Source organism: Antechinus flavipes, chromosome 3 (assembly GCF_016432865.1).
Source record: "Antechinus flavipes isolate AdamAnt ecotype Samford, QLD, Australia chromosome 3, AdamAnt_v2, whole genome shotgun sequence".
NCBI lineage: Eukaryota > Metazoa > Chordata > Mammalia > Dasyuromorphia > Dasyuridae > Antechinus > Antechinus flavipes.
The window spans coordinates 595,466,245-595,479,590 of NC_067400.1; the positions used below are offsets into that span (position 1 = coordinate 595,466,245).

The 13,346-nt window shown below is 45.5% G+C and overlaps 1 protein-coding gene across 1 annotated transcript in view; it reads right to left on the bottom strand.

The window, feature by feature from the left end:
• The window catches only part of PEX14 (peroxisomal biogenesis factor 14), a 132,298-nt gene that overhangs the window by 105,418 nt on the left and 13,534 nt on the right, over positions 1–13,346 (bottom strand). The gene's annotated exons all lie outside the window — the stretch shown is intronic.

The window sequence follows — 13,346 nt, forward strand, 5'->3', positions numbered from 1 at the left end:
AAAGGACTTTCTCCCTCAACAGAAACCCTCTTCTCCACTCCCCCAATCCAACCCATTTCCAAGGTCCAGCCTTAACAACTCTTTCCACAAAGCCATTCCCAAGTCCTACAAGGCTGGGTGGCTCAGTGAAAAGGGCCCAAGTTCCCATGCTGCCTCCGTGACCCTGGGCGGACTGTTTCTAAATCCCAGCTCTGCCTTTCCGTCCCTGGGTTTCTTAGGCAGAGGGCTACACTCTCTGGGCCTCTGCCCCTGTAAGATGTGGGGGCAGAACATGACCTTGGAGGTCCCCGAGGCCCATTGGTCTGATGGAACCCTACCATTCAGGCCATAGGTACCAGGCAAAGGGATGTGATTTCACTCAGGGAGTCTCTAACTTGTCTGAATGTGGCAGACTGAGAGCAAACGGTTCTACAAAAATAATATCAAATTGGAGACCTGAAGTCCTGGGATCGAATCCTTCCTCTCCCCTTGTAACACTAGCAAAGACAAAATCCAAGGACTTTGGAAGCCACACGGCCAAATGAGGAACCTGAGATCTAGAGGAGGGAAAGAAAAGGCAATGTGGCCTAGTGTAAACTAGGGGCTCTCCAGCCAGAAGCTCTGGGTTCAAATTCCACCTCAAATTCATTATCTGTCTGCCTCAGGCAAGTCACATAAATTCCTTCAGCCTCAGTTTCCCCATCTGTAGTACCAACAAACTCAGGTTTTCCAGAACCAGCCCCAGGATTCTCTACACTACAACCCATTGCTTTCAGTTGGTTCCATATATACTTGTGGGATGCTGAAGATGAAAAGACTATTGTTTTTGGCTGAGGGATTCAAAGGTGGAAAGCAGTCCTGCCCTTAGAGGATTTATCATCTTTTGATTTATAATCCAGTGCCTTGAAGCAAAGGAGGCCCTTATGGGGCTAAGAGACTTGAACACAAACATTTTTTCTTCCAGCTGGACCCCTGAAGGAAAAACAGTAAACAGTACAACCCTCCCCTGCCCCCCTCCCCAAAAGAACTACCAAATCCTGACTAGGAAATCCAAGGGAAAATCAGTGAAGCATTTTTCCAGGGCAGATTCACAAAGGGAGGCAGACTGAGAGGTCCGAGGGCACAGGAGCACGGAATGCCAAGAAAAGCTACACCCAGGACAAGAGGAGGGCCCCGTTATCTAAAGGACTAACTTGACTTGGGCTCAGGTACAAGGGCCAACCAGCAGGCCTCTCACTTTCTCTCCGGTTCCAGGGTAGACTGGGAGGGGGATCTTTGCTACAGAAGCTGTACACCAAGCAAGGAGAAAGTCCGGCTTTCTCCCGGGGCACAGGGAGGTCTCAATTCCAACTCAGTACCCAATCTGCAGTCTGCAGAAGAATAACCGAGGCACGAAGGGCAGACCAAAAGGGTGACTGAACCCCTCAGCTGACAGTGTCTGAGTCAACTGCTGTCTGCTAAAACTCCAAATAGGATAGGTCTACCGGCCTGCCACTCAAACCCAAAGCCAGCTTAGGAAGTGGTGGACATCCAGCGGGGGATAGAGGGACACTGATCAAAATGTATCCTGGATCAGACCACACTGGATGCCCCGAAAGCTGCCCCGAGGGTCTGGAACAATACAACACTCAGCAACCCAGGGAAGCATCGGTAGCTCCAGCCCAGACATTTACTCCGGAGGAATACAAAATCTGGCCTTGGCATCAAGCTCAAAGGCAGGAAGTAGGATGGAAGAATTTAAGCAAAAAAATCCACCATGAAAAGCCTGGGTGGTGGTACCATATGGAGCCAGGGATGTTCAAGATACAAACCCAGAAGGAAAGAAAACAGAAGTTTGGGCACAATTAGAATTTCTGAAAGAGATAAGCAAGAATTAATTGTTTGTTTTTTAAGTTTGAAATATTTTTGTATAAATGAAATAAGAGTGCTAAAGGGGAAAATTGGGAAACTAATGAAAGCTACAGAAGAATGAATTGGAAAAGGAATTAACAAGCTGACAAGAGATACAAAACCTTAACTAAGCAAAAAACCTCCTGAATATTAGAATGGCCCAAACAGAAGCTTCACGACTTCATGAGACAACAGAAATACTAAAGCAAAGTCAAAGGATTGAAAAGAATAAAAGAAAATGTGAGTTATCTCATAGCAAATAAAATAGCCATGAAAAAAGATCAAAGGGAAAAATTTAATAATTATTAAACAACTCAAAAGAACAGAAAAAAACCCAGGCTAGACATATTTCAAGAAACCATAAAATTCCTCAGATTTCTTGGAACTAGAGGACAAAGTAAAAATAAAAAGAAATCACTGGTCACCTCCTGAAAGAAATCCCAAAATGAAAACTCCTAGGAATATTACAGACAAAATTCAGAACTTTCAGTTCAAAAAAAAAAAAAAAATGCTGCAAGCAACCAGACAGAAAGAACTCAAAAGGCCAGCAGCCAAAGTCAGTATTACACAAGATTTAGCAGCCACATAAAAGGAACAAAGAGCATGGAATACAATATTCCAGAAAGCAAAGGATATTTAGACTTACAAGCAATCAAGCAATAATAGCTAATACAGCAAAACTGAATATAATGCTACAGAGAAAAAAACTGAAACAGAGAACTTTCAAGTATTTCTGATGAGAAGACCAGCGTTAAGTAAAAATTATAAAGCATAAACACAGGATTCAAGAGCAACATAAAAAGTAAATATAAATGAATACTCATAGGGACAAACAAGAATAAACTGCTTACATCCTAATATGGAGAGATGATACATCTGTCTCAACCCTATCATTATCATGAATTATAAAAATAGTCTAATTGGACCAAAGGCCTGGGAGTGGTTCTGCTCTCCCTAGGATCTTCAAAGAAGAATGGAAAGGGATGGAAAAGTGGGGAGAGAGGCGGGGAGAGACCAAGCAAAATTATCTTACCAAATTAGGGTGCATAAGTACAAGTCTATGTAAACAAGGAAGAGGGGTGGGAGGATTAGCTGACATAGGAACCTTATTCTCCTCTGAACTTTTCTAAGGAAGGAAGAATACCTATAAACAGATGGGTACAGAAATAATATCTCATTCAACAGGAGACTAGGAAGGAAAGGGAAGAAGGCAGAAAGGGGAATTGGTCCTATGCAAAATAAACTTTAAGAACGTATGAAAATGTTTATAGCTTTTTTGGAGGTGTCAAAGGACTGAAATATGAGGGGAGTGGCCACCATCCAAAGAATGGCAAGACAAATTATTGCATATAAATGTGACAGAATACTACTTATGCTGTAAGAAATGATGAAAGTGATGGTTTCAAAGGAACCTGGGAAAACTTATATGAATTGATGCAGAATGAAATGAGCAGAACAGTGAACACAAGTACAAAACTGTAATGACAAACAATTCTGAAAGACTTTGGAACTCCAATAAACATAATATCCTACCATAACTGAAGAAGACTCATGATAAAACATGCTACCTACCTTCCTGATAAGTCAGAATGCATAAGACGTATTTCTTAACATGGCCAATGTGGAAATTTGTTTTATTTGACTATCTACCAATGTATGTGTGTGTGCGGGCATGGATGAATACATAAACACATATGTAATAGCAATTTTATTTTCCTTTGTTTTTCAACGAGGTGGGGATAAAGTAGGGAAAAGGACAGAAGGTGGACTTTTTGCTGACTGAAAAAAAGATATTTTTTTTTTTTTAAAGTAACAAGAACATGGCAAAGTTTCAAAAGAAAGGGATGAGAGACTGAAGAAAGAAGGGATCACATCCAGTAGGGAACACTTCATGCAAGCTGCACCTGTATTAAGATTTTGATGACATATCCAACAGTCAGAAAAGTGTGAATAATTCATGCCATGCACAAAGAAGTGGTTTGCACCAATAAATGGAAGCAGAAGGGCTGAAGTTTCTAGTTCAATGAATCATCTGATCAATAAAACAAATAATAAAAGAGCCAGGCACTATGCTAGGCACTGACAACATAAGTACAAAAAAATGAAATCATCTCCCACAGGTCTTCTGTACTCAATAAGATCACCCTGTTCAAGGAACATAACCCTTACCATTATCTCCAATGTCTCCGTCTCTCAGTTCTTTCTCAAGTCATCACCCATGCAACAGCTATATTCTCTGCCTGTTCTCTCTATCAACCCCTTGGTGACTGAGTTCAATTCGACCTTCTCTCTCTGCTTAAATCCTCTGTTCCCTTGTCTTACTATTGACCATACCTTGCTAAACCCCAACCTTGATTTATTCTCATCACACCATCCTCTTTGTGCTGCTGAACAAAGCTGAAGAAAGTTGAGAAGCCATCCTGCCTGGGTCCACAACAGTTATGTTATGTAATCTCAAATGGCCCTCAATGAAACAAGGCAGTGCTTTTACTCCTCCCTAAGAGACAGGCTCTTCCACTTACCAGAAGAACAGCTTTACAAAAGTTTTCATTACTCCCCAAGGCTCTCACATTATCTCCCACCCTCCCACTTTCAACCAAAAGCCTCATAGCACATTTTACTGGAAAATGAAAGGCTTTTTTTACTGAGAGTTCCCTCTTCTTCCCTCTTCCTCTTCATCCCACACCACCTGGACATCTTCCACCATTATATATCCTCCTTCACTCATCTTTCATGAAGAGATGATTCTTCTCCTTACCAAGGTAAATCCATCTACAGATACGCTTGATGCCTTTGCATCCCATACTCTCCAACAGACTGTTACCCCCCCATTTGCCCTAATGCACAATCTCTAACCACTGGCTCCATAATTGGAGACAAACAAAACACTCAACAATCTCATTTGATCTACCATCTCTGCTAGTTATCATCCCTGCTTTTCTCTAGTAAACTCGAGAAAGTCATCTACATTCACTGTTCCACTCCTCCACTCGCTCCCTACTAAGCCATCTGACCGCATCCCTTCAATTGCAACTGCTCTCTCCGAAGTCACCCCGATGTCTTAATAGCCAAATCCAATGACTTTTTGTCAGTTCTCATCTTCACCTTCATAATATCTCTGTTCACTGACACAGTCACCACCCTGATACAAGCCTTCATGTCCTCATTCCTAGGTTACTATACTAGGCTGCTGGTGGTCTGCCTTCTTCCAAGTCTCCCCACTACTATCCACCCTCCATTCAGCCACTAATGTGATTTCCTAAACACAAGTTGGACCGTGTCACCACCCCACTTAGTTAAAACTCCAGTGGTTAGTCAACGGTAGGGGAATTGTAGGAAGGCAGGTAGAGTAGTGCATTGTGGATGGAGCTATGAACCAGTAAAACCAATTTAGAAAGAAATTTAGAATCAGGCAAATAAACTAACTAAAATGTCAATACCATTTAACTCAGAGATTTCACTAAGCACATGCACCAAGGAGATCACTAACACAAGAAAGTCCCCCAATACACCGAAGTAATTATAGCAACACTTTTTATGGTAGCAAAGAACTGGAAACAAAGCAGATGCCCATAAACTGGAGGACGGTGGAACAAATGTGGTACATTAAGGTAATGCAATATGACTGGTATAAGCACAAACAGATCAACATAAACCGATACAGAGGGAAGTAAGCAGAGCCAAGGAAAACAACCTGCACAATGACCACAATGAAGAAACAACCACAAAAGTGAATGTTGCAAAATTACAAAGAACAATGTGGTCTCAAGAAAGAGGAAAAAAAAAAGGAATCCCTTCTCCCCCAACCACTTTACAGGAGAGAAAGAGAGAGAGAAGAAAACGAAGAGAGAAAAGGAGGAAGGGAGGGAGGGTTTATTAAGCACTTGCTATATACAAGGAAATTGTACTAAGTACTTTACAAATATTATCTCAAAACCACTCTGGGAGTAGGGGCTATCACGATCCCCATTTTACAGATGAGGCAACTGAGGCTTAAGTGAGATTAAGCGGCTTGCCCAAGGTCACAAAGCTGGTATGAGTCTAGACTTGGAACACTGCTCTTCCTGAGCCCAGACTCATCATTCTATCCACTGGCCCAGCTAACTGCCTATTCATAAGTGTAAAACACTGCATGCATTTCCAGAACAGTCATACTAATTTTCCCCTCTTCTTCCTTTTTCTTTCTTTAAAAAAATACTCTTTGTTAGATGAAGTGGCTCCCTGGGAGGGGGAAAGGAAATGGAAAAATGTAAATGATATAAAAACTGAAGAAATTAATTTTTTAGAAGAAGCTTTCAATTTAAAAAACAACAAACTCTAGGGACTCCCTATTTCCTCCAGGATCCAATAAAAACTTCTCTGGCTTCAAAGGCCCTTCCCACCCTGGCCCCCTGGTGCCTTTCCCATTTTGCTCCATAGCCCAGAGACCCTGGCCTCCTGGCGGTTCCTCACAGGTGACCCCTGCTGGCCACCTTCTCCTGGCTGACCCTGGCCTGGAATGCTGTCTCTCCTCTTCTCCCCAACACGGAGCCTTTCCTGGTCCCCACCACTGCTGGTGCTTGGTTCCCTCAGAGATGTTCTCTTGGCTGTCTGCACGTATCCCGTCTCAGAGTGGGCACTCCTGGGGGGCTGGCACAAGGCATTATTCTCAACAGGGTACGGACCTGGCTCAGCTCTAGCTGGACCTCCAAAGCCTGGCACCCTGCAGGGCCCTGAGCAGCCCCTCAGCACGAGCTCCCCTGCCAGCTGCCACGTGGGCCTCCTGCACAGCCCCAGCCCTCTCCTAGCTGCTTCTTGCATCCTCTGCTTCCCACCAGCTCTCAAGTCTCAGCTCTCCCTGGGCAGTCTGCCATCCCAGCCCACTGGACTCTCTGCCTAGCAACTTCCCTTGGAATCCCTGGGTTCCAGAAAGCAGCATCCCGAGAGGTAGCAGCAGCTCACAGAGGGCTAGCCAACACTGCCAGTGCCCTCATTTAATCAGGCTTCTGCAAATGCTGGGCCAAAAGCAATAAGGACATGACTGAGAGACTGTGGGAGTTTAATATAAAAAAATTAATAATAAAAAAAAGGGGGGAAGAAGAAAGGGTCCACCTTTTAATAGGGCCCTAATTACCCAACTCACAGGATCAGCCGCAATGAGATGGGAGTTTATTTCGGGGGTTTTTTTAATTATTGTTTTTTTTTATATATATATAAATTGCTGCTATGTGTTTTCTTTCCTCTGAGCAATTATGCAGTAAGTATGTAAAGAGGGGAAAAAAAATATTAATTAAATATAAGGTAATTGTGGAGTTGGCCTGGAGAGAGTGAGTCTGAACTCTGGACGATCACAGACTACTAGGGTTTGAAGGCTGCTCAGAGCCTCCCGGAAAAGAAAGAAATAAAAATAAAACCAAACCCTGGGCAGATGCCGAGAGCAGCAAGAAAAGAGCCGTGAAAGGAAAGCGGGAGAAGAGCAGAGACGCAGGGAGAGGGTGCATCCTCAGGAGCACGGGCAGCTTCTCTTGACACAAGGCACAGTCTGAGTGGAGGGGGCTCAGCCCATCCCCAGAGAGGAGCCCCTGGAACCGCCCAGCCTCTGCCACCGGCCATCCTTGGCGCACTCTTGACGATTTGTGCGTTCTAGGTACCCCTTGTGGGCCGCTAGTGTCGGCAGTCTTTCTTGGCATCCCAGGCCGGGACTAGCTCACCAACATCCTGCGGCAAATCCTTCCCTTCTGCCTTTGGACTCCTCTGAGAAGCCACCGCTTACTGGGTTCCAGGTGGCTCCAAGGACCCTCCAGGGCTCAGACAATTGCTGGGAACTCTCTCCTCACAAGGAACTGTCATCTGCCTCCAGGCAAATAGCTCCCCTCCTTCCAAGAGCCAAGGCGAACAAGGTGAAGGTTTTATTCCTGACAGCCTTCCTCAGGCCTGCCCTCCTACCACAAGCTGGTGAAACTTCCCCGCTTCCTTCCCCCAGTCTTCATGTGGAACGGCTTCCAGGTCTCCATTATCCAATTAGCCTCTCGTGCGCATGCTCCAGATTGCCAATAGCCTGTCTAAATCAGGCCTGACACAGGCAGGGCTGCCCCACGGCGGACCTCCTGAGGCAGCAGTCACTGGTTAGGCTGCTGCGTCAGCTCCCACTGATCCCCCCAAGCCACTCCCTAGTCCCGGGTCAGGATCCAAGCTCGGCGATCTAGTCCAAGCCAGACGGGCCCTTCTTGGAAAGCATTGGCGCCTCTCCAGAAATCCCACTCCACTCAGGGCCATGGCAAAGCTCAGAGGCTTTTCTCTGCCCGAACCTTCTGGACTAGCTCCTTTACCCCACGGACAACGCCCCTGCTCCCGGCTCTGCAGAACAAGCTCCAGCCCTTCCTCCACAATAGCCCGATTCTCATTTCTTCTAGGGGTTAAACATCTCTGGTATCTTCAGCATGGCTTCCACAGCACAGTCCGAAAGTCTCGTTCAGGTGCCAGGCTTCCAAGGGGGCACAACGCTTTAGATCCAGTCTGACAAAGGTGCAATACAAGAGAACCACCACCTCGGACACCATGCTTCACTAAGCTCAGTTAGAGACTGCCCAAGTTTGGGGAAAGCCATGCGACACTGCTGGCTCATGGAACAGGTAGTTCCCAGATGAAATCTAACTATACTTCTCCACCTCACATTAATAAACATTAGATGAAACATTTCCCCCCAGCAAATTCTGTCTCAACATTACAGCCCATGGAGATCTTTGGGGTCTTGCCTCCACCCATCCACCACCATAGTAGCTACCCACACGTGCCTTTTTCTAGTCATTGATACAAATCTGAAGTATCATGGTCAAGGACAGATCTTTAGGGTTCTCCATTACAAGCTTCCTTCTTTCCCACAAGTAACAAGTCTAGATAAACTAACCTGGTAAGACCTGTTCCAGACAGCTACACTGCTCTTGGGGCTCACTGTCCGACAAATTTTGGCAGTAACTAAAGCCAGGCTCACTGGTAGCTAACTAGGCCACAGAGTCAGTATGCTTCGCTTTTTTGAAGATCAGACCATGTGTCCATCTCCAGTTCTGTGTCACCACTTCCATATACCAATCTTCAAAATCACTGACAAGGGTTTAGCAATCCCATATTCCAGTTCTTTCGATAGCCAGGAATGAATTTCACCGAGTCCAGGTGACTCAAGAGTCATAAAAGACAACCAGCAAGGAGCTTTTACTAGCTCCCCTTCTTTTCAGCTATCCTTTCCCTATTAGTCATTTCTCCTTAGACAGAAGCAAAGTACGAACTGAGCAGTTCTGCCTCATCTCCATTGTCCATGACCATCATCCTTCCCCCTGAAGTAGCACTCCTGCAGCAGGCCAGGTCTCCAAACTGATAAAGCTAAAAAAAGAAGAAAACGATTTTCATTATCCTTCTCTTTGCTCATGAGTCTCAGTCCATGGCGTTCCAACACTGTTGATGCTAATTTTACAATACTATACCATGGTTTTATACTCCCCTTCCATTACTTGCTTTCTTTTTAGCATGGCTTCTTTAAATCTGAACTAGTTAGAGAATTTCATATGCATCCACATATAAGCTCCTCAGGCATCTCTTTTTCCTCCTCATCAAAACTTTGTCTTCAGAATTTTATTCCTGAGCGCTTTCTTCCTGGAATGACTTTCCGGGCAGAAGTTTATAGCATGGGTTCCTTTGAAATGTGCCCTATTAAAACATCCAGGGTACACACTGAATGATGTCCAGCTTTTCTCTCTTTCATGATTTCTAAGATGGAATGTTAACTTCTCAAGATTCCCATCATTTCCGCACCCACAATAGGATCTTCTAATCCGTCCAATAAGAATCAGATCCAAGACAGGATTTTCTCTTATTGGTCCCACTAATTTGGAAAGGATGAACTTATGATTGAGGAAAGTCAAGAAATCATTAGTTACTTGGCAGAAAAAGGAACGTCCATATAACTAAAGTTCCCATCAACACTCTATCCGGCCTCTCTGCCAGGCTTCTGATCCAAACTCATTTCTTCCAGGTAAGCGGTCTATAACACTCCAATGAGAGAACCACAGTTTTGTTTCTGTTTTCAATGATCTGTGGTTACATAGGATGTACCATGCTTCCTTGCTCTGATGCCTGGATTTCCTTCCTTGTGTAGACACCATACATTTCTACTCCAGGATTTATATCACTCCCACAAAGACCTATCCTGCTTCTTTTGTCATCCCACAGTCACATTCCAAGTCTTCTTATCCAGTTTCAATCATACCTATGAGATTAAACCTATCTTCTTCATTTTAACACCTCTAGCTCTTCCAGCTAGCCACCCATATTTTGTGAATGTGTGTATATGCATCTGGAACAGCAGATTTTATTGCTAGTTATTTTCTTGGATTTTTTGCCTCCTATGAACTGCAGACTGTATCTACAGCCATTTTTCCTATAATGATAACTACTCTCTATAACAATATCTACCTTAGTTAATAAATCCAGAAGCACTTTGTTCTTTCCCCTTTGGATTAGATTTATAAGACTGTAGGCGAAGAATTCTGACCACGTTCTGTCAGGTGCCAGGAAACTGTCATTCTTAATATTTTAAAGCATAGTCCAGGAACACTAATTCAATTTTCTGAGATCATCTTGTTAATCAGCTCGTTTCTTCCCAAATCTGACTCTGTTGTCTGAAGCCCTTGTTATCATGAAAGCACCACCCAGGCCTTCATGTTCCAGACTTCTGTCTCCAACAATGCTTTCTAGATTGCTTTGGTTGGTGCTCTTTGTGTCCACAGAAAATGAGTAGAAGTGGGAAAGAATGATTTACCTTGATAACCTTTGAGAGGTTTTCTGTCATGTCTTGTATACATGCCCCACACAAGACAATATTTTTAAGAGTTGTTACTAGCTCTACAAGGAGGTAAACTGGTCCCTGAGTCTTGGTAAAGGATCTCTCCCATCATGGCAAGTCACTTAACTCCAATTGCCTCAGGAAAAAAAAAAGACAAAGACGAAGACAAAAAAGAAGAAAATAATCCTTGCACGCCCTACATCATGGAACAGCTGGGAGGGCAGCACAAGGTACCCAGGCACCCACAGCCAAATCCTCCCTTCTGGAAGAGCCTCCCTGATCCTTGGCTTTAGGAGTTCATTCACTCCCCCCTTCTCCTTCTCTTTTTGTTTGTCTCACGCTTCAATCTTTTACCTTCTTAACACAGGTCACAATTGCCTTTATTTCTCTTTCCCCTCTATATTTTCAAGTTCAAGCCCTTCTTGAACTCAAAGGATGTTTCCTTCTCCTTGAAAGCTCATGTGAGGTAAGACAAGGAAAATTAAGGAAGCTTCAAGGCTTGGCTGCACAGAAACAGAACCGGAACTATCCCATACTCCCTGCAGGTCATTGCAATGTTTCTCTGCTCTCCAAATTTCCTAGTTGTGAGACCCTCGGTCTCCAGTCCTCATTGTTTGGATTGTCCCTGGGAGAACCGCTGCAGCAAAGTGCCTGTGGGCATCTCCAACAGTTCAGCAATCAAGCTTTCAATCTGATGAGCACTTCTGACAAACATACCCACTTCCTGCTACTTCCCTTCTTAAGCACTTACTCTATCAATTGTCTTCTTAAGTTTTTCTTCTTCCACAGCTCCAGTCCTCCTTTCCCTCCTCCTCCTCCTTCAGTTCAACACCTTCAAGTCCTTCAAACTATCACCTCAAATTCAAGCCTAGACTTCCAAGAGCCTTCCAAATCCCCTTCACAATTTCTTTTTTCTCTGCTAAGTCCTTCTCTTGCTTATTCTTCCAACGAGGGAGGGCCTTGTTCACATGAACTGTGGTCTAGTCATCCCAGAGCAAAGGCGTTTGTTTATGTTTATCCCCAGTGAATCTCTGGTTGGATTTGGTCCATCCTTCTGTTCCACCAAAATCTTCTCGGCTTCCCACTGTTAGCCAGCCTCGTCTGCTCCAAGTTGTCTACAAATCTGCTGTTTGTTATCTGCGCCTTCATCCAAATCAGGGATAAATCTGTTGAACAGAAACGTTTGGAGTTGTCCGCTTTCCCAAAAGAACAATCCCAACAGCACCTTGTGGAGAATGTCCTCAGTGCCCTTCTCATGCTCTACAGGTAACCAGAGGGCAGCCTGGTAGAGTAGATTCACGTCCCACCACTAGAGAACTCCTCTCAATCTCAAGTTCCTCATCTCTAAACAGAAAGTAATAGGGGCAGCCGGGTAGCGCAGTGACAGAGCGCCAGCCCTGAAGTCAGGAGGACCCGAGTTCAAATCTGGACTCAGACACTTAACACTTTAGTTGTGTGACCCTGGGCAAGTCATTTAACCCCAATTGCCTCAGGAAAAAAAAAGATGAAGACAAAGACAAAGAAGAAGATGATAATCCTTGCATGCCCTACATCATGGAACAGCTGGGAGGGCGGCACAGGGTCAATGTCAAAATCTAGAAAGTTCTAGACAAATGTAGATGTTCATCCCCATCCTCTGGGCCCCTGACTAAGCTCTAAGTTCTGTTACGGCAGAGAGTGGGATCCTGACCACCTTTACTCCCAAAGGAGGCCCCGTCCCAGGAGGCACAGAGGCGCAAGGGCTGCTCTTGGAGTCGGAAAGACCAAAGGCCTTGTCTCCGACCCACGCAGGCTGTGTGACCTGGACAAGTCACAGAAGCTCTCGTTGCACCAGCAGCTTTAAGACTTTCCGCGCAGCACAAGTTGCTGATCTGCAGGAGGGGAGGAAGCTTCTGTCCCAGGAGCTCCTCGCTTTGATGACATCACAGATCCAGATAAAAACTCAAAAGCCCAAGAAGTTAATAAAAAAGGTAAGCTGCAGCCAGGTTTGTCCAGCACCGTCCATGGAAGCTGGGGCGGACCCTGTGGACAAACACCAGGGCGCCTACAGCCTCTAAAGGCGGTCCCTGGACGCAGAAGCAGCCCAGCAGACGGGATGAGGGCCAGGCCGGGCCGGGCACCGTCTCAGGGCAGACGCCACGGACGCTATGCTGTACGCCCCGAGCGGGAAGGCGCCTCCCAGAGTAAGCACCCCCACCTTCTCCTGGAACGCGATCTGATTCTATGGGAGCATCCGGTTAAGGAAAATACAGATTTACAAAGGCCACGGCCCCAGTCCTCACGGACTCTACAGTTCTCTCTGACTACAGACACAGAACGATCCCCAGGTTCGTTACAGAGGTACAGACAAGTGCTGAGTGCGGTCCGAGGGGAAGAGCACTGCTGGGGGAGGGGGGATGAAGGAGGGCTTTGGAGAAGAGCTGGCATCCAGGACACGCTCTCCAGGAGCCAGCGAAAGGAGGGAGCTGTCTGGGGCAGAGGGAGCAGCGTGAACAAAAGCCTGAGGGGAGGAAGAACAGACCAGGAAGTGGGCGGGCACCCTCCCAAGGGCTCCCCACTCCCACCCTGCCCCCCAATTTCTACCATGGACAAAGTGATCCAGCAGGTGCGGGGATGCAAAGGTAACGGAGCCCATCCCCGCCCTCTGGGAGCTTGCAGTCAG